Source organism: Schistocerca piceifrons, chromosome 3 (assembly GCF_021461385.2).
Source record: "Schistocerca piceifrons isolate TAMUIC-IGC-003096 chromosome 3, iqSchPice1.1, whole genome shotgun sequence".
Classification (NCBI taxonomy): Eukaryota; Metazoa; Arthropoda; class Insecta; order Orthoptera; family Acrididae; genus Schistocerca; species Schistocerca piceifrons.
The window spans coordinates 811,042,612-811,064,873 of record NC_060140.1 but is presented as its reverse complement, the minus strand read 5'-3'; the positions used below and the strand labels follow the sequence as shown (position 1 = coordinate 811,064,873).

At 45.5% G+C, this 22,262-nt stretch overlaps 1 protein-coding gene and 1 pseudogene across 1 annotated transcript in view; one reads left to right on the top strand and one right to left on the bottom strand.

Moving 5' to 3' along the window:
• Positions 1 to 22,262, bottom strand: part of LOC124787980 (netrin-3-like) — a 433,009-nt gene that overhangs the window by 78,241 nt on the left and 332,506 nt on the right. The window lies entirely within an intron of this gene.
• LOC124790236 lies at positions 3,763 to 3,880 on the top strand (annotated as a pseudogene).

Genomic DNA, 22,262 nt, shown 5'->3' with positions numbered 1-22,262 from the left:
ACTTCCATACATGGCTACACTCCATACAAATACTTTCAGAAAAGACTTTCTGACACTTAAATCTATACTCGATGTTAACAAATATCTCTTCTTCAGAAATGCTTTCCTTGCCATTGCCAGTCTACATTTATATCCTCTCCACTTCGACCATCATCAGTTATTTTGTTCCTCAAATAGCAAAACTCCTTTACTGCTTTAAGTGTCTCATTTCCTAATCTAATTCACTCAGCATCACCTGACTTAATTCGACTACATTCCATTATCCTCGTTTTGCTTTTGTTGATGTTCATCTCATGTCCTCCTTTCAAGACACTATCCATTCCGTTTAACTGCTCTTCCAAGTCCTTTGCTGTCTGACAGAATTACAATGTCATCGGCGAACCTCAAAGTTTTTATTTGTTCTCCATGGATTTTAATACCTACTCCGAATTTTTTCTTTTGTTTCCTTCACTGCTCGCTCAATATAGAGATTGAATAACATCGGGGAGAGGCTAAAACCGTGTCTCACTCCCTTCCCAACCACTGCTTCCCTTTCATGTCCCTCGACTCTTATAACTGCCATCTGCTTTCTGTACAAATTGTAAATAGCTTTTCGCTCCCTGTGTTTTACCCCTGCCACCTTCAGAATTTGAAAGAGTGTACTCCAGTCAACATTGTCCAAAGCTTTCTCTAAGTCTACAAATGCTAGAAACGTAGGTTTGCCTTCCCTTAATCTAGGTTCTAAGATAAGTCGTAGGGTCAGTATTGCCTCACGTGTTCCGATATTTCTACGGAATCCAAACTGATCTTCCCTGAGGTCGGCTTCTACCAGTTTTTTCATTCGTCTGTAAAGAATTCGCGTTAGTATTTTGCAGCTGTGACTTATTAAACTGATAGTTCGGTAATTTTCACATCTGTCAACACCTGCTTTCTTTGGGAATGAAATTATTATATTCTTCTTGAAGTCTGAGGGTATTTCGCCTGTGTCATACATCTTGCTCACCAGATGGTAGAGTTTTGTCAGGACTGGCTCTCCCAAGGCCGTCAGTAGTTCCAGTGGAATGTTGTCTACTCCTGGGGCTTTGTATCGACTCAGGTCTTTCAGTGCTCTGTCGAACTCTTCACACAGTATCATATCTCCCATTTCATCTTCATCTACATCCTCTTCCATTTCCAAAATACTCTCCTCAAGGACATCGTCCTTGTATAGACCCTCTATATACTCCTTCCACCTTTCTGCTTTCCCTTCTTTGCTTAGAACTGGGTTTCCAAGTGAGCTCTTGATATTCATACAAGTGGTTCTCTTTTCTCCAAAGGTCTCTTTAATTTTCGTGTAGGCAGTATCTATCTGACCCCTAGTGAGGTACGAAAGGAGAAGGGGGAAAAATGGTTCGAATGGCTCTGAGCACTATGGGACTTAGCTTCAGAGGTCATTAGTCCCCTAGAACTTAGAACTACTTAAACCTAACTAACCTAAGTACATCACACACATCCATGTCCGAGGCAGGCTTCGAACCTGCGACCGTAGCGGTCGCGCGGTTCCAGATGTAGCGCCTAGACCCGCTCGGCCACCCCGGCCGGCGGAGAAGTGAAAATTGTATTCTTAGTAGACAAACAGTAACAGCAGAATGAGTCGCTCTGGAGAGCTCGTTGGTGTCATTGTAGGTCGTCCGAGTAATAAATCCATCAGGGACATTTCAAGTCCTCTAAAGCTGCATAGATCAATTGTTGGTGACGTGACCAGGCAATGGAAAAAGGGAAGGAATAGCCACAGGTAAACAAAGACGTGGCAAAGCTTGTGTACTGACGGACACGGACCCCGTCGAGCACTGAGGAGGGTGGCTGTACAAAATAGCATGAAATCTGCGGAAGGAATTACTGGTGAGTTCCATAGTGCCACTAGCAGTCCAAATAGCACAATGACTGTAGGTAGAGAGTTTAATGGAACAGGCTACAATGCCGAGCAGCTCCCCATAAGCCAAACATTTCTGTAGTTACTGCAAAGATGATGTAAAGAGAGACGCCACTGAACAGTGGATGACTGTAAATGTTACCTGCCATCATATCTTGTGCCAACATAGAAGAACGGAGGAGGTGGTGTTACGGGGGTGTTTTACGTGTTTAATATGTGATACCCTTATTGCCCTTGAGAAAATCCTAAATGTGGAAGGATTCCAGCACATTTCACATCATCGTGTACCATGTGAAGTAGAGGGAAAGTTCACAGACGAAGACTGCAGAAGCACGAAAATGCACAGTACTACAATGCAGCATCTGCGATGTAATAGTCTGCGGATATAACATTCCTGAAATGGACTGGCTATCAAGAAGTTCGACCTGGACTCAATGAAACGTCTTTGGAATGAGTTAAACCGCCGGCCGGAGGGGCCGAGCGGTTATAGGCGCTTCAGTCTGGAACCGCGTGACCGCTACGGTCGCAGGTTCGAATCCTGCCTCGGGCATGGATGTGTGATGTCCTTAGGTTAGTTAGGTTTAAGGAGTTCTAAGTTCTAGGGGACTGATGACCACGGATGTTAAGTCCCATAGTGCTCAGAGCCATTTGAACCATTTGAACCTTAGGTTAGTTAGGTTTAAGTAGTTCTAAGGTCTAGGGGACTGATGACCTCCTCAGTAAAGTCCCATAGTGCTCAGAGCAATTTGAACAATTTTTTGAGTTAAACCGTCGGCTTCACACCAGACCCCAAGTGTCCAACATCACTAACTTCTCTTTTTTCCGTTTCAGCCCTTGAGGAAGAATGGGCTCCCGTTCCTCCACGGACATTCTGACACCATGAGGATAGTGTTCCCAGCATATTTCAACACATCACAAAAGCGAATGATGGACACAACCCAATTTAATGTCCACTAATAGGTGTCAAGATACAATCGATCAGTTAGTGTATTTCTAAGGAATAAAATAACCAGTAATAAAAGCAAACGTGTTGACTGGCTTAACTGAATTACCAGCCCGTCAGACTCGAATGTGGCGAAAGCAATTTGAACCGTCGTAACGAGGTGGAACGAGCATGTGAAAACTGTGGTAGGGAAAGCAAATGGTCGACTTCGAGTTGGCAGAATTTTAGGAAACAGCGGTTCACCTGTAAAAGAGAGCCGGCCGGGGTGGCCGAGCGTTTCTAGGCGCTACAGTCTGGAAACAGGTTCGAATCCTGCCTCGAGCATGGATGTGTGTTATGTCCTTAGGTTAGATAGGTTTAAGTAGTTCTAAGTTCTAGGGGACTGATGACCTCAGAAGTTAAGTCCCATGGTGCTTAGAGCCATTTGAACTTTTTTTTTTTTTTTGTAAAAAAGACAGTACACAGAACGATGGTGCGACCTATTCTTGAGTACTGCTCGAGTGTTTGGGGTCCGTACCAGGTCGGATTGAAGGAAGACATCGAAGCAGTTCAGAGCGGGCTGCTAGATTTGTTACTGGTAGTTTCGAACAACACGTTAAGTGTTGCGGAGATGCTTCGTGAACCCAAAAGGGAATCCCTGGAGGGAAGGCGGCGTTCTTTTCAAGAAACACTGTTGAGAAAGTATAAAGAATCGGCATTTGCTGACTGCTGAACAATTCTACTGCCGCCAACATACATCGCGCGTAAGGACCACGAAGTTAAGATACGAGAAATCAGGGCTCATACGGAGGCGTACAGACAGTCGGCAGGAGGGGAAATGACAGTTAGTGGTACAGGATACGCTCCGCCACACACCTTACTGTGGCTTGCGGAGTATAGATGTAGATGTAGATATTTCTAAAATAAAAAAAAGCATGAATTACACTATGGCAACGACCTTGCCGCAGTGAATACACCGGTTCCCGTGAGATCACCGAAGTTAAGCGCTGTCGGGCGTGGTCGGCACTTGGCTGGGTGACCATCCAGGCCGCCATGCGCTGTTGCCATTTTTGGGAGTGCACTCAGCCTCGTAATGCCAATTGAGGAGCTACTCGACCGAATAGTAGCAGCTTCGGTCAAGAATACCATCTTACGACCGGGAGAGGGGTGTGCTGACCCCACGTCTCTCCTATCCGCATCCTCCACCGAGGATGACACGGCGGCCGGATGGTCCCGGTAGGCAACTCGTGGCCTGAAGACGGAGTGCCTTTTAATGAATTACACTATCAAAAACTTGCCTCATCAAAAGTTATCACTTGCTGAATATGCGATTGTTAATTCCTCGAATAGTGTATTTAATGGGTGTGTCTACGTCATGCGGGATATTCTGTATTCCTGGTTAAAGTGTTGATGATGTCAGTGATCGTATGCTGGCGCGGCTTCGTCAATGAACTCATTAACGTGGAATCCACCCCGTTAACCCAGTAACGGGAACAGGTGCTAAAGAGGTATTAAAACGCTGTAAGTCATTTGCGGAATGCTGTTAAATACACAGCAGTGTGACGGCTCGTTAGCGCGAGCTTAGCCGAAGAGATCACAGCGGCTTTCGGCCCTCCTTGCAGGAGGCGAGCTGTTGCGTCCAGTGTGGGCCGTGCGTGGTAAACGCCGGCCCAAACTCTTCCTGCTATCTGCGTCGCCGTGTGACAAACTGCTTCACTGGTCCTCGTAAAACAGCTGTGTCCCGGATGAGTAATGCGGCTCATTACCGATTCACTTGGCATCCTAATGGAAAGCTCGCGTTTAATGACCCGGGCCACGCTCCGGCGACTGGTATAATCGTCACACGACTATTATATACGCGTGTAATTATTTCCATAACTGCAGGAATATATCCTGGCGGCGCGAGAGTAAATCCTGCGGCTCGCATGCTCTCCCTGGAGCGATTCTCGGCAATTGGAATCTCCAGAGTAAGGCAGTTTATGTTCTATTTATGGCGTCACTCCAGACGTTCATTATCCCGCCCAGCCGCAGAGCACTCTTCTTCCTCCCACAGAGCGATACAATTTACTCCGCTATATCTTACTCTCGGTAGCGCAACATTCAGCGACAGAGCAGTAGCGAGGTTATACCGAGACACTGGCAGAAACGCCAAAGTTGCATCCCCCCCCCCCCATTCCCCCTATAAAACTACCTATCTGTAAATATGCGTAGTCCTGTAGTTAAGCTCTCTATGTCACATGAAAAGTCACACAAGAGGTGAAGAATGAGTTTATTAACCACAAAGTATGCATGACACGCCGGCCAGGGTAGCCGAGAGCGCTAACGCGCTGCTTCCTGGACTCGGGTAGGCGCACCGGCTCCGGTGCGAATCCGCCCGACGGATTAACGACGACGGCCGGTGTGCCGGTCAGCCTGGATGTGGTTTTTAGGCGGTTTTCCACATCCTCCTAGATGAATACCGGGCTGGTATCCACGCCCCGCCTCAGTTACACGACTCGCAGACATTTGAAACTTTCACACTATTTCACGATTTACACTAGACGCTGACAGCTGGGGTACACTAATTCCGTCCCGGGGCGTATGAGGTGGCGGCAGGAAGGGCATCCGGCCACCCCTTAAAATTAACCATGCAACTCCGTTCTTAACCCTGCGCAGAATGCGGGATAAAGGCAGTAGCAAAAGAAAGAAAGAAGAAAGTATGCATCACACGTTATGGAGTTATTTCCATCTACAGAAATCCAAGTGTGAAGGTGGCAGAAGGACAATAGCATTACCAAATGTGTACGTAACATGAGGTGACAGACTACGCATGTTACGTATACAACTGGTAACACTCTTGTTCTTGTGCTACTTTTGTACTTGGATTTCTGAATATGGAAATAACTCTGATACGCGTTATGCTTACTTTGTGATCAATAAAGTCATTGTCATTCTTCACAAGCGACCTAGCCAGGTTAATTAACACATTGGTGGTCGCTTTTTCCGCGCGCTATTCGAGAGTGGAATAAGAGAGAAATATTGTGAAGTTGGTTCGATGAACCCTCTGCCAGGCACTTAAGCGCGATTTGTAAAGTGTCCATGCAGATGTAGATGTAGATGTAGAACACCCTTCTGCAATTTTTTCTAGACGGGTTTAGCAAATTTTATAATTTTGTGCATGCCATCAAAACACAGAAACGAGTCCCGGTACGATCAAAGGTGTTACATGGTGCGGGAGTCCACTATCCAGTTTTTACCTCAAGCGCGTACTTTTGAAGATCTAAGGGCTGAGAAGTTTCGCCCTCTAGAAATTTCTAGAACATTCCAGAACATTCGAGAATATTCGAGGGCATTCTAAAGCATTTCACAACATTCCAGAATGTTCCGGAATATTCCACAACGATCCAGGACGTTCTGGAATGTTTGGTAATAATCTACAACATTCGGGAAGATTCCAGGATCTTCGGTAACATTCAGGAACATTCCAGATAGTTGTGGAATATTCCAGAACATTCTCGAATGTTTTGGAATGCTGTGGAACATCGTGGACTATTCGAAGCCTTTTTGGTATGTTTTAGAATTCGAAGAACAGTTCTCGGTACGTAAAATCTCAAGAGCATATCGACGGGGTGAATTTCTAAAGCAAGCTAAAATTATCTTATGGGACAAATGCACAATGGGACTTAAGAAATAACTCGCAGTGATGGACGGAACGTTACAAGACTTGCGAGGAAACTCTGCAGTGATGGGCGGAGTTCTACTCACACTCTCACGATATTTTCGACAAACACTTCCAGTTATCGCCTAGCCAACACCAGCAGATGAGATCAATGCATGCTTAGAAACATCACATCTCTGGCCTAACATACAAATACTACGGCTAACAAAAACATGGGAGTTGAACTATAGAAAGACGAAACAACAGCGCAAAACAACAGTACATTTTGCTCAGCAACTTTTACAAATAGGCAAAGACACATATCCCACTGACCAGACGACAGGCCTCATTAAACTCAACAGTGATTTCTGCAACATAGCCACTGCTGAAAACGAACTCATCGACCAAATTTATTCGAACATTGTTCACAACTACATGAATCCGGACTGGCTATTTGAAACGGCAATTTTGGCAACTAAAAATAATATTGTCGACGATACCAACTTTAATATTCACAAGAAAATTCCCCGGAATGAGATTTTCACTCTGCAGCGGAGTATGCGCTGATATGAAACTTCCTGGCAGATTAAAACTGTGTGCCGGACCGAGACTCGAACGCGGGACCTTTGCCTTGGCAAAGGCAGAAGTGAAGCTGTGGGGATGGGGCGTGAGTCGTGCTTGGGTAGCTCAGTTGGTAGAGTACTTGCCCGCGAAAGGCAAAGGTCCCAAGTTCGAGTCTCGGTCCGGCACACAGTTTTAATCTGCAAGGAAGTTTCAAGGAAATTCCCGTTGAATAAAGTGTGAGCTTACCCAGAGAATTTCTAAACTCTTTGCAAATAGCCTGCCTTCGACTTAAAACTGGATCTCCGATCATACTACGCAGAAACCTCAACTCACCAAAATTATGCAATGGAACAAGGATGATCGTCAAACAGCTGTCGAATAACATAATCGAAGTCGGACTTATGACCGGAAAGTGCGAAGGACACTCAGTATTTGTCCCCAGAATACTACTGATTTAAAGGACTGCAATTTCCAATCATACTAACCTACAGTTTTATAATTAACAAAGCGCATGGACAAACTTTAAAATATTGCAGCATCAACCTCAAAGACTCCTGTTTATCTCACAGGTGGGAAATTCGAAAAATTTGTACATGTATTTCCCCGGCTAACAAAATTAAAAATGTTTATAAACAAGTATTGTAAATAGGTATAATATGTTTTCAATAAAATTTTTTATCTCTTATACTTTAAAGTTTATCCTTTTATTCCGACTGCCACACAATCTCATATCAACTCCCTTGAGTTTTTCAAGCAAGTGCGTATTGTACGCAACGGATACGGAAGGCGCTACGGATAAAACCGAATGTGGATATGAGGAACGAAGAGAGAGACGTACAGAGATTTAAATTCATGGCTCTCCTGCCGTGTGTGGGAAACATGTCGTCCAAAATAAGCTCGGATTCTCACCATGCCCAAAGTTATTTACGTGATCTACCCTTCTTAGCATTCTTTTGTACCACCACATTTCAAAAGCTTATATTCTCTTCTTGTCTAAACTGTTTACCATCCATGTTTCACTTCCATATCTGGCTACACTCCAAAGAAATACTTTCAGAAATGACTTCCTGACACTTAAATTTATACTCGATATTAACAAATTTCTCTTCTTCATAAACGCTTTTCTTGCTATTGGCAGTCTACATTTGATATCTTCTGTACTTCGACTAGCATCAGTTATTTTGCTGTGCAAATAGCAAAACTCATCTACTACTTTAAGTGTCTCATTTTCTAATTTAATTCCCTCATTATCACCCGATTAAATTGGACTACATTCCATTACCCTCATTTTACTTTTGTCGGTGTTCTGACGTTCATCATATATCCTCTTTTCAAGACACTGTCCATTCCGTTCAACTGCTCTTCCAAGCCCTTTGCTGTCTCTGACAGAATGTCATCAGCAAACCTCAAAGTTTTTCCACAAGCTACGACACTGTCGCGAATAGATCAGTGACCCTTACATAGCATACATTTCCTTTACTTTATGTCTATGGCCACAAAATCTTATGTCAAGACCGGTTTCGGTCTATAATGAGCATCTTCAGATCTGCAGACATTCTGCTGATGTATTTATTTTCCCATATTTTGCTGCAGAGCTGAAGATAGTAATTATAGACCGAAACCGGTAATCTGTTTACAAAAATTTTTGTGACCACAGACATAAAGTAAAGGAAATTTACTCAAAGTTTTTATTTATTCTCCGTGGGCTTTAATTCCCACTCCAAATTTTTCTTTTGTTTCCTTTACTTCTTGCTCAACATACAGATTGAATAACATTGGGGACAGGCTACAACCTTGTCTCACTCCCTTCTCAATTACTGCTACCCTTTCGTGCCAATCGAATCTTATAACTGCCATCTGGTTCCTGTACAGATCTCAAATATCCTTTCGCTCCCTGTATTTTACTACCACAGTCTCCTTCAGAATTTGAAAGAGAGCATTCCAATCAAAAGTGTCAAAAACTTCCTCTTAAGTCTGCAAATTCTATAAATGGAGACTTGCTTTTCCTTAACCTGTTTTCTAAGATGAGTCGCAGAGTCAATACTGTCTCGTGTGTTCGTGCATTTCTACAGAATCCAAACCGATCTTTCCCGACGTCGGCTTCGACCAGTTTTTCTATTCGTCTGTAAAGAATTCGTGTTAGTATTTTTCAACCGTGACTTATTAAACTGACAGTTCTGTAATTTCCACACCTGCCAGCACCTGCTTTCTTTAGAATTGGAATCATCATTCTTGAAGAAAAATCAAGACTGCAGTGGTATGGACACATGAAGGGAATGGATGAGGGAGGAATTCCAAAGAGGATGTTTGATCTGCAACTGGAGGGGCAGAGGCCCAGAGGAAGACCAAGAGATAGATGGGTGAAGGGAGTGAAGGAATGTGTGATGAGAAGAGGAGAGAACTGGACGAAGGTGGAAGAGGGGGAATGGTGGAAAGACAGAACACGATGGAGAGGCTTGTGTTCCCGACAGACCCAGCCAGTGGCTGGAAACTGTCCAAGATGATGATGATGATGATGATTCTTAAAGTCTGAGGGTATCTCACTTGTCTCATACATGTTACACAGTAGATGGAAGAGTTTTGTCATGGTTGGCTCTCCCAAGGCCTTCAGTGGTTCTAACGGAATGTTGCCTACTCCCAGGGCCTTGTTTCGACTTAGGTCTGTAAGTGCTCTGTCAAATTCTTCACGCGGCATCGTATCTCCCACCTCATCTTCATCTACGGCTTCTTCCATTTCCATAATATTGTTCTCAAGTACATCACTCTTCCATAGATCCTCTATATACACCTTCCACCTTTCTGCTTTCTTCTCTTAGCTTAGGACTGGTTTTCCATCTGAGCTCTTTAACAGTAGAGTGTCGATAGTTCGAGTCTCGACACTTCCCGTCTCGACACTTCCCGTCTCGACACTTCCCGTCTCGACAATTCGGGTCTCGACAATTCGGGTCTCGACATTTCGGGGCTCGACATTTCGGGGCTCGACGGTTCGGGGCTCGACGGTTCGGGGCTCGACGGTTCGGGGCTCGACGGTTCGGGGCTCGACGGTTCGGGGCTCGACGGTTCGGGGCTCGACGGTTCGGGGCTCGACGGTTCGGGGCTCGACGGTTCGGGGCTCGACGGTTCGGGGCTCGACGGTTCGGGGCTCGACGGTTCGGGGCTCGACGGTTCGGGGCTCGACGGTTCGGGGCTCGACGGTTCGGGGCTCGACGGTTCGGGGCTCGACGGTTCGGGGCTCGACGGTTCGGGGCTCGACGGTTCGGGGCTCGACGGTTCGGGGCTCGACAGTTCGGGTCTCGACAGTTCGGGTCTCGACAGTTCGAGTCTCGACAGTTCGGGTCTCGACAGTTCGGGTCTCGACAGTTCGGGTCTCGACAGTTCGGGTCTCGACAGTTCGGGTCTCGACAGTTCGGGTCTCGACAGTTCGGGTCTCGACAGTTCGGGTCTCGACAGTTCGGGTCTCGACAGTTCGGGTCTCGACAGTTCGAGTCTCGACAGTTCGGGTCTCGACAGTTCGGGTCTCGACAGTTCGGGTCTCGACAGTTCGAGTCTCGACAGTTCGAGTCTCGACATTTCGAGTCTCGACATTTCGAGTCTCGACATTTCGAGTCTCGACATTTCGAGTCTCGACATTTCGAGTCTCGACATTTCGAGTCTCGACATTTCGAGTCTCGACAGTTCGAGTCTCGACAGTTCGAGTCTCGACAGTTCGAGTCTCGACAGTTCGAGTCTCGACAGTTCGAGTCTCGACAGTTCGAGTCTCGACAGTTCGAGTCTCGACAGTTCGAGTCTCGACAGTTCGAGTCTCGACAGTTCGAGTCTCGACAGTTCGAGTCTCGACAGTTCGAGTCTCGACAGTTCGTGTCTCGACAGTTCGTGTCTCGACAGTTCGAGTCTCGACAGTTCGAGTCTCGACAGTTCGAGTCTCGACAGTTCGAGTCTCGATAGTTCGAGTCTCGATAGTTCGAGTCTCGATAGTTCGAGTCTCGATAGTTCGAGTCTCGATAGTTCGAGTCTCGATAGTTCGAGTCTCGATAGTTCGAGTCTCGATAGTTCGAGTCTCGATAGTTCGAGTCTCGATAGTTCGAGTCTCGATAGTTCGTGTCTCGATAGTTCGAGTCTCGATAGTTCGAGTCTCGATAGTTCGAGTCTCCATAGTTCGAGTCTCCATAGTTCGAGTCTCCATAGTTCGAGTCTCCATAGTTCGAGTCTCCATAGTTCGAGTCTCCATAGTTCGAGTCTCCATAGTTCGAGTCTCCATAGTTCGAGTCTCCATAGTTCGAGTCTCCATAGTTCGAGTCTCCATAGTTCGAGTCTCCATAGTTCGAGTCTCCGTAGTTCGAGTCTCGGTAGTTCGAGTCTCGGTAGTTCGAGTCTCGGTAGTTCGAGTCTCGGTAGTTCGAGTCTCGGTAGTTCGAGTCTCGGTAGTGCGAGTCTCGGTAGTGCGAGTCTCGGTAGTGCGAGTCTCGGTAGTGCGAGTCTCGGTAGTGCGAGTCTCGGTAGTGCGAGTCTCGGTAGTGCGAGTCTCGGTAGTGCGAGTCTCGGTAGTGCGAGTCTCGGTAGTCCGAGTCTCGGTAGTGCGAGTCTCGGTAGTGCGAGTCTCGGTAGTTCGAGTCTCGATAGTTCGAGTCTCGATAGTTCGAGTCTCGATAGTTCGAGTCTCGATAGTTCGAGTCTCGATAGTTCGAGTCTCGATAGTTCGAGTCTCGATAGTTCGAGTCTCCATAGTTCGAGTCTCCATAGTTCGAGTCTCCATAGTTCGAGTCTCCATAGTTCGAGTCTCCATAGTTCGAGTCTCCATAGTTCGAGTCTCCATAGTTCGAGTCTCCATAGTTCGAGTCTCCATAGTTCGAGTCTCGATAGTTCGAGTCTCGATAGTTCGAGTCTCGGTAGTGCGAGTCTCGGTAGTGCGAGTCTCGGTAGTGCGAGTCTCGGTAGTGCGAGTCTCGGTAGTGCGAGTCTCGGTAGTGCGAGTCTCGGTAGTGCGAGTCTCGGTAGTGCGAGTCTCGGTAGTGCGAGTCTCGGTAGTACGAGTCTCGGTAGTACGAGTCTCGGTAGTACGAGTCTCGGTAGTACGAGTCTCGATAGTGCGAGTCTCGGTAGTACGAGTCTCGGTAGTACGAGTCTCGGTAGTACGAGTCTCGGTAGTGCGAGTCTCGGTAGTGCGAGTCTCGGTAGTACGAGTCTCGGTAGTGCGAGTCTCGGTAGTGCGAGTCTCGGTAGTGCGAGTCTCGGTAGTGCGAGTCTCGGTAGTGCGAGTCTCGGTAGTGCGAGTCTCGGTAGTACGAGTCTCGGTAGTACGAGTCTCGGTAGTACGAGTCTCGGTAGTACGAGTCTCGATAGTGCGAGTCTCGGTAGTACGAGTCTCGGTAGTACGAGTCTCGGTAGTACGAGTCTCGGTAGTGCGAGTCTCGATAGTGCGAGTCTCGGTAGTGCGAGTCTCGGTAGTGCGAGTCTCGGTAGTACGAGTCTCGGTAGTACGAGTCTCGGTAGTTCGAGTCTCGATAGTTCGAGTCTCGATAGTGCGAGTCCCGATAGTGCGAGTCCCGATAGTGCGAGTCCCTATGGTGCGAATCCCGATAGTGCGAATCTCGATAGAGCGAATCCCGATAGTGCGAATCCCGATAGTGCGAATCCCGATAGTGCGAATCCCGATAGTGCGAGTCCCGACAGTTCGGGACTCGACAGTTCAAGTTTATAGTAATCCGAGCCTCCTTAAATGATAAATAATGAAAACATCATTGCAAAAGATAGATAGGGAGAGTACAGCTCAGTGACAAAGCAGACAACAATGCAATCAACACCGACGATTAGCTCGCTGCCCTGTTGCACGAACATCTGTTGTCAGTATGGCACGAAATACCCCAACTGCTGCCGGCTGCTACCGATCAAAACTGGGGAGTTCATACGCTGCTGTAGTTCCCAGTACCTGTACTGTACAGTATAGTGTGTCGTTTTTTTGTTGACTGTGTGTTCCGTTATACACCTTACAATGATGAGTGCTGTAACAAAAAAGAGTAAATTTGTGCCATTGCATCTAAAATTAGAAGCACTAAGACGACTTGACAAAGGATAAACAATAGAAAAACTTGCTCTCGAATATGGTGTAGGTGAAGTTACTGTTGGTGACTGGCGAAGAAACCGACTTAAATTGGAACAATTTTCTTCACAGAAATTCTCTCACGAATCTCTCAGTCGAAAAAGAATAAAGAGGTCGGGCTTCGAAAAAACAAGTGAGGCACTGTTCATGTTGTTTACCCAACAGTGACAGAAGGGTGCTCCGATTTCTGGCCCAATCTTGCAAGAAAAAGCTTTGTTTTTCAGAATCCAGCTGCAGGAAGAAGATGACAATTTCGACGCTAGAGTGGGGTGGCTCGATAATTGGAAGAAGAGGTATGGAGCGCGTCAACTAGACGTATGTGGAGAAAAACTCTCTGGTGACGCTCAGGCCGTTTCAAAATTTATCGTCCAGTTTAAAAAAATCATAACTGACGAAAATTTGTATAATGAAGAAATATATAACTGTGACGGAACTGGGCTAAATTTTAAAATGTTACCAGCGAGAACACTTGCTTCTTGTGAAGAAAAAAGTGCTCTTGGGCACAAAAATAAACAAAGAGCGGCTCACAGTTATGGCAGCTTCAAATGCAACTGGCAACCACAAACTAAAACTAGTTGTGATTGGGAAGTCTGCCAAGCCAATAGCATTTAAGAATGTATCCATCTCAGCTCTTCCGGTTGTCTATACACATCAGAATAATACCTGGATGAATCAGGAAATCTTCAAGAACTGGTTCCAAGTGCAGGAGAACTGCAGTGCGACGGTATCCACGCCTTGTTTTTCCCACCAAACGTTACCTGTTTCATTCAGCCCATGGATCAGGGCGTTCTGGAATGTCAAAAAAAAAAAAAAAAAAAAAAAAAAAAAAAAAAAAAAAAAAAAAAAGTATCGACGGCGATTTCTACAGTCAATCCTGCATTCCGAAGACAACGAAAGCATTGTAGGAGCTTTGAAGAAAGTGACTTTGAAGGACGTCGTGTACTGGATTAGCGAATCTTGGAGCGAAATAAAGTCAGACACAATTTCTAAGTCATTCTACAGGAAAGTATGCCAGACACAGAAACTGAAGATTTAGCAGATGAGGACGATCAACCTTTGTGTAATTTAATCAGAAGATTGCCAGGGTGTGAAGAGGCAGAAGAGGTGGGAGTAGGCGAGTGGTTAAATTCGGACGAACAGTCGGAAGTGACAGACTCTTCTATAATTGACATGGTTAACATTCCATCGCAGTGTGAGAGTGACGAGGATGACGAGGCAGAGGCTGCACCGATGATGAGTCACACCGATGGCTACGCTGCTGTCTAGGCCGCCATATGCTACGTGGAACAACTGCCTGAGGCGACACCAACTGACCTACTGCTCCTGAGACGGTAGCGTGACATTGCCGCGAGCAAACGTTGCAGCTTCGCCAAACAAAAGGCACTTCACTATTACTTGTCTAAATAAATAATAATTGTTAGTCAGCCAATGCAAATGCATGTGTAAATACTTTTATTTTAATAAAGTTCATATTTTGACCTGTATTACTTACAATATCATAATATTTCTGTTTCCCATTTAAATTTCGATAGTCCGAGTTTTCGATAGTTCGAGGTGGTTCCTGTATTTAGTTACAATGGGTGGTGCAAATACACCTTCCACAACTTCCAAAGGATTAACAACTAGTGATACGTTGTCGACACAAAACATTTCATAAATTAGATCTCTGGGTCGTACAGAAAGCATTTCATTTACACACAGCTCACAAATATTTATTCTCCATCTTGAATTCTTCAAGTATGAATTATTAATCTTAATACAATAATACTGCACACTTATTTTCAAAACACCGTTAAAGAAATTGAAAGGCTCCATATCACTCATTGCTAATACACATAATTCATTCCAAGGATTCCTTTCTGAATTACGAAACTTTCTTCCAAACATAGTAGCTTCTATTACAATTTCTCGCAACATAGGTACATTTTCTGAGTTGTGAAAAATATAATATGGTGATAAACGATAACGTGAAAGAATATAACGGATTTTTTTCATTTCTAAAATGTAAAATAATATCCTCTTTCAACAGATCCGGAATATTTAAGTCAATTGAGTGGAGAGCATTGTCCAGATGTCCTATTATTACAAATCTGCTCAACTTGTACAAAGCAGAAACCATTTCGTAGTGTACTTACAAAAAATTCACTAAGTGCAGCTTCGGCGAGGTCACAGGTAGACGCAGTGTTCAGTAAGTTGTCAGAAGACATGGTTACTGAGACCCTAACATACCTCTTTATACAGGGTTTTACAAAAAGGTACGGCCAAACTTTCAGGAAACATTCCTCACACACAAATAAAGAAACGATGTTATGTGGACATGTGTCCGGAAACGCTTAATTTCCACGTTAGAGCTCATTTTAGTTTCGTCGTCCACCTACGCTCAATGGAGCACGTTATCATGATTTCATACGGGATACTCTAGCTGCGCTGCTAGAACATGTGCCTTTACAAGTACGACACAACATGTGGTTCATGCACGATGGAGCTCCTGCACATTTCAGTCGGAGTGTTCGTACGCTTCTCAACAACAGATTCGGTGACCGATGGACTGGTAGAGGCGGACCAGTTCCATGGCCTCCACGCTCTCCTGACCTCGACCCTCTTGACTTTCATTTATGGGGGCATTTGAAAGCTCTTGTCTACGCAACCCCGGTACCAAATGTAGAGACTCTTCGTGCTCATATTGTGGACAGCTGTGGTACAATACCCCATTCTCCAGAACGGCATCAGCGCATCAGGGATTCCATGCGACGGAGGGTGGATGCGTGTATCCTCGCTAACGGAGGGCGTTTTGAACATTTCCTGTAACAAAGTGTTTGAAGTCACGCTGATACGTTCTGTTGCTGTGTGTTTCCATTCCATGATTAATGTGATTTGAAGAGAAGTAATAAAATGAGCTCTAACATGGAAAGTAAGCGTTTCCGGACACATGTCCACATAACATATTTTCTTTCTTTGTGTGTGAGGAATGTTTCCTGAAAGTTTGGCCGTACCTTTTTGTAACACCCTGTATAGTGCATGGCGCAAATGGCCGTGACCGATTACGTGCGATTTCTTTCTGTCGCCAACCTTTTGCTGGCGTGGGTGCTTGCCCAGATAGCCGGTTTGAAAAGCCAACTATCTCAGCACCACAGCCACAGGCGCCATGGCGACCTTGGGACCAGGGGACCAAGGGTGTGGGGGGCGGGGTGGGGGTGGGGGGGGGGGAGAGAGATCGAGTGTATGGTCAACGAATCGACGCACATGTGCGGCCGCACGCGCGTCATTCACCTCGAACTGTCGAGACTCTACTGCCTTCATAAACGTATTTAAGTGTTACGTTGTAACGTTAATTTATTGACACCTTTCTTTCGATGAGCGCGATGTAGAAATGTCTGAGTGGATGTGCGGGAGCAACTGATGACCTAATCTTGACGGGATATACAGGGTGAAAAGTATTTAAACCGACAAACTCTGGGGGGTTGTAGGGGACTTAAAAAAAAACTTTTCCCTAATGTCAATTTTTCCTATGAGGATTATTTAAACCGATGGAGGCCGTATTACGCTCTTCCGTTGTTAGAGGCCGTATTACGATCCTCAGTTGTAGGCAACTGCTGTCCACCAGTGTAGTTGTGCATTCTCACTTGTTTACTAATGGAGCGATACGCCTGGAGTGAGTACACTGATATGGTTGGCGCGTACTACGTAGCGCACCACAACGGACGAGCTGCATAGCGGATTTATCAACAACAATATCCCAATCGCCGTATCCCGCATCATACGACCTTTGCTGTTGTGTAGCAACGTCTGCGTGAGACCGGGTCATTTAGCAGATTACCTGGGCACGGACGCCGTTTCACGGTAAGAACGCTGTAATTTGAGGAAGCTGTCTTGCAGCATGTGGAGCGGGATCCTTCAATCAGCACTCGTGCAATTGCACGTAACATGGGGACGAATCAGACGAACGTAAGAATAGTCCTTCGACAGCAATTGTTACGTCCATTTCACTTACAGCGTGTCCACAACCTGGAATCAGTTGATTATCCACCCAGAGCACAGTTTTCGCAGTGGTATCTGGAACAGTGTGGAATGCATCCTACAATTCGCATGTTTGGAGTGAGGATAACCCATATGCCGCAGTTACTAGCGCTCATCAAGTGCAGTTCTTCGTTAATGTGTGGGTCAGTGTCGTTGGGGACTGTTTAATTGGGCCGTATCTGCTACCTAGGCCATTAAATGGCAGGCACTATTACAATTTTCTCGCCAGAGCATTGCCAGAATTGCTGGAAGACGTCCAGCTCCCTACAAGACAACGCATGTGGTTCAACGTGACAGGGCGCCGGCGCATTTCAATCGTCGTGTGCGTCGATTCGTGGACCGGCGGTTCCCAGAAACGTGGATTGGCAGAGGTGGTCCTGTACCATGACCTGCTCGGTCCCCAGATATGTCCCCTCTGGACTTTTGTGTGTGGGGAGAGATGCGCAACCTTGTTTACGCAACTCCTATTGCATCAGAAGAGGATCTGGTTGCCTGGATAGTAGCAGCAGCAGGAACAATTCAAGATACTCCTGGGATTTTTGCCCGTGTCAGACAGAACATGATCCGACAATGTAAACTTTGTTTACGTGTCAATGGAGGAATTTCTGAAAGTCTACTGTAATTGAAATTGGGTTATGTTAATGTGTTGTCTCTTAGTCATAAAAAAAGGGAAAGTATTTGCTGGTTTAATTAATTTGCCGCCAGAGAAATCTTCCTCCACCGGTTTAAATACTCCACATAGGAAAAAATGACACTAGGGAAAAATATTTGTTTTGATGCCCGCTACAACCTCCCTGAGTTTGTCGGTTTAAATGCTTTTCACCCTGTATAAATAAATAAATAAAATAAAATAAATACCATTGTGTGTGGGAAGGTCGTAGTTCAAACTTTCCCAAAGGAGCAAGACAGTGCTGGCACACCGGAGGCTACTGACCCACCAGTCTTAGGGCGCTGCGGCAACGGCCCAGAGGCCGGCTGGTGGAATCTCGCCCAGAGGAGCCGTCAGCGGGAGGACCGGCCGGTGGTGGCCACGCGGGAACGATAAACCGATCGCGAGGCGGGGCCGTGCGCAGCCGGCGATCCCACCGCCTCGGGCAGCTCTACGCTGACAGGCGCGGTGAGACGCGCTTTCCTTTGTTCTTCCCTCCCATCTCGCCCGTCACGGGGGATCTGGCCCCTGATGCTTCTGCTTCCCGCGGATCTTTTTGTGATAGACTTGTGAGACCGAGGAGGCAGTCGCGCGCTCCTCGTCCCGGGTTAAGACCGCGCGCAGATTAACTCGATCGCCCACCCCGAGTGCCGCTGCTGCCGCCGCCGCCGCCGCTGCTCCTCCTACTCCTCCTCATTCCCGGGGGCTTTAGCGGGGCTCCCGGCAGGCAATACGCTCTTTCTCTAATGCATTCCACAAACGTCGTGCCCTCGCCAACGCTTTATTTGTTGGCCCGCCGTTTTTATTTGATTATTCGCTCGCCTTGGCAAGCACTCTTGTTGCAGCCCCTGCTCGGGGCGAGGGGAGGACGAGGACAAAGGGATGAGGGATGAAGTGCGCCTCTGCTCTTGTCTTCGGTAGTCCAATCGGTTTGATGGTGTCCTCCTGCTCGGGCTTCCTTCCAAATCTCGACCTTCGGGACGTTTCGCCCGCAGATTGGTTGGTTGTTAGGAGTTTTATGAGGTTATACGAGAGCTGTTCAATAAAGAACGATAATAATTTTTTTACTATCATAATAAGTCGAACTATAATTTTATATTATGATATTCTGATACACACTGCCGGGCGGAGTGGCCGAGCGGTTCTAGGCGCTACAGTCTGGAACCGCGCGACCGCTACGGTGGCAGGTTCGAATCCTGCCTCGGGCATGGATGTGTGTGATGTCCTTAGGTTAGTTAGGATAGACTAGTTCTAAGTCTAGGGGACTGATGACCTCAGAAGTTAGGTCCCATAGTGCTCAGAGCTATTTGAAACATTTTTTGATAGAGACTCGTGAAATCTAGGACTAGTTCCAGAATCACAAGATTTCGCTTACTGTTTTTTTTGTGTGTATTCTAAGGCAAACGGCTCTGGAAATCACACCATTGTTTTTCGAGAAAACGTTTATACCTTTTGAGGTACAATGTTTTGAGGTACAATGAGTAAGAGGTTTACTTCATATTTAACTGATAGGAAACAAAGGGTCGTGCTTGATGGCTCATGTAGCTCTTTTGACGAATCTGCTTTTGAGAGGTGACAAATTGCTATTGACCATTCCTGGGGTTTTGCTGTGGAGGCACTCCTGCTTTTGCTATACAGGATGTGAAAAAAGAACTATTCCATATTTTGAGAGGTGATTATATGGACCAAAATAAGACAAAAGCGTCCATTAAACATGGGCTCTAAAATGCACACCTTAAGAGATATGAGCAGTCATCCATTTTTGCTACTATGAAACACGTCTTCTACTGCAAGCTCTTTGCTATTACGAGAGTCTACAGACCGCAGTAAACGAATGAGGGCACATTTCTCTGTTAATGTCCGTGGATACAGTATGTAGTAAACATCTGTCAGTTTTGTTACTGTAAACCTGTATTCACAGTTCTCGCTAAGTGCAAGGTATACATTAGTTATGATTGAACCAGTTTGTATTTTCGTAACTTTACAAAATGCTTGTAGAGTGTAATTTTACCTTCGCACTCGCCAGTGTAATGGAAGCCTATTATTCCACACAGGAAATGGGAGACATGCTCATCTGTTGTAATAAGAGAAGATGATATCTACCATTTCCCATGTGGAATAACTGGCTTTGTGTATGTAGGTAAGTGCAATGATAAATCTACAACGTAAAAGCATTTCAGAAACTTATCACACCACAAACTGGTTCTAATACAACTAATGCATGTGTTCCAGTTACCCAGAACTGCGAATACAGGTTATAGAAACAACACTAGCTGTAGGCCATCCGTAATAACAAAGATTTTGCAGTAGAAGACATGTGTTCCATAGTAGCAAAGACGGATAACTGCTCATAGCTCTGAAGGTAGGGATTTTAAGCCCATATTTGCAAGGTTTTTTTTTCTTGTTTTGGTCCACGCTATCATCCCTCAAAATACGGAGGTAGCTCATGCAGACGTATAGCAGTTTTATGTTTCTAAAATCCTGTTAAATATAGGTAAACAACAGAGCTAAACGTACTGGATGAGAATCATATACCAGTTCAATCAGTTCTTTCGAAAATGGTGAACTGTGAAGAATGTTTTATTTACCAGCATTTACTTTGCACATAGGTACAGGGGTTTGACAAAAATGTAGAAACACGACACGAACTGCATATGTGGGCATAAACACAGATACTAGCCAAACATGCATGTGGCACTGTTGCATCTGATGAGGAACTGCATCTGTCGGAATGCCCACAATAAGTCGGAAGTGTCAGTTGTGGTCAGAACAGTGTGTAAGGTGGCAGACTGAATGAATGTCAATTTCGCACCTTATATGAGAGATTTTATATGTCGTAATAAGGAGATGAATATATAAGCTGACATAATTCGGCGATAGTGAGAAGATTTACTTATCAAAATGTACAGTATGTAAAGCAAAGGGATGACACTAAATTCGACGGTATTAACACACCGAACCTAAATCCTGCGTCTCAATGAGCAAGAGGAGAAAAAAAACTGCTGGAGGAAACATTTTAGTTTGGGGGCAGATGCGAGTGCACCGTCACAGCCCGAGTACAATGGAACACCTCTAAAAAGTGGTTGGTGACCTGCAGCACGAGGGACAACGAACGCACCAGGCGATACAGCGAGGGGAGCAGGTAGCAGCGCAGAGCTGCTTGCTACGGAAAAATAATCTAGAAAAAAACATTGGGGAATTTCCAGATGGATACAAACAGACCAGCGACGCAGTTGATCATGTGAAAGACCCGTAGTACACTCGTGAAGTATGCGTGTAACGTTTAGGCGTCAGGAGCAGGCACAACATGTCCGATTGGCTGAAGTAAATTTAGAAGGAGAAAAAAGGGCGATGTTGCGATGCAGTTTAAAGTTAGGCCCTTTGCGATTGGCAGAGGTAGTTTCTACAAGATGAAGGGAATGCTCCCATTGGTCTGAAAAATCCGTGACGTGAAGCACGAAAGGACACAGATGGAGGATAGTTTGCTACGAAAGACACAAGACCGAAAATTTCGGGGAGTCTCCTCTCATTGCAGCTAAGGTAAATGCCGCTAGCAGAGGTGGTTCACCAGCTTGCGTCCACTGTGAACTCAAGCAACCTTGAGTAATCTTTTGCTCATCTTGTCACAAAAACTAACCATCCTCTGTATTCTTGATTGTCATCCTAAATAGTACCAAACTTAGAACCGGAATCGGATGAATTGTCGTAATATTGTCCAACTTCACTGTATAGAAGTAAGAATAATTTTGTAGAGAACCTTCTATTTAAATTTGATATTGATGTGTTCAGAGTTTTTCTACTAAACAGGACATAACGCGTTCTATTGACAAGTATCCCGTAAGTGTCATGTCACAATCTATGTAAATTTGTGTACTTCTTTGACAATAATTCTGAAATTAAACCAATTTTACAGCTAAACACCAATGAGCTGTGTGCTAGAATAAGGGTCCACTCCTAACCCCAGTCACTGATTATAGCGACACTAACGCACTCACAGGGTGATTTTGCTGATGTCTGACGAACGTGAAAAGGAATAGAGTATCAGAAGTGTTCTGTGTAGTTTGGGTTCCTACACAAAATTAGACATGGTAATGTGTTGTGTTTTCTGGTGTTTCTATATTTTTGGCGAACCCCTGTAGAAAACGCCAGAGCCAAGTGACGTCGAGTGCAGGCAGACTGTTCGTGCTCAAATGTTGTATGCTTCTGAATCAAGACAGCCGAAGTGTTTGGTGTTTCAAGACTCATCGTACCAATGATTCATACTGCATGCAGGGATAGGGAAACAACTGGCCATGTTTATGTCGCAAGACTGAAACATGGTGGGGGTTCAGTAATGATTTAGACAGCCATATCGTGGTATTCCATAGGCCCCTTGGTTACTCTGCACGGTCGCATCACTTCCAGGAATTATGCAACCATTTTGATTGATCAGGTCCATCCCATGGAAGAATTTCTCTTACCCAGCGGTGATGCTGTGTCCCCTGT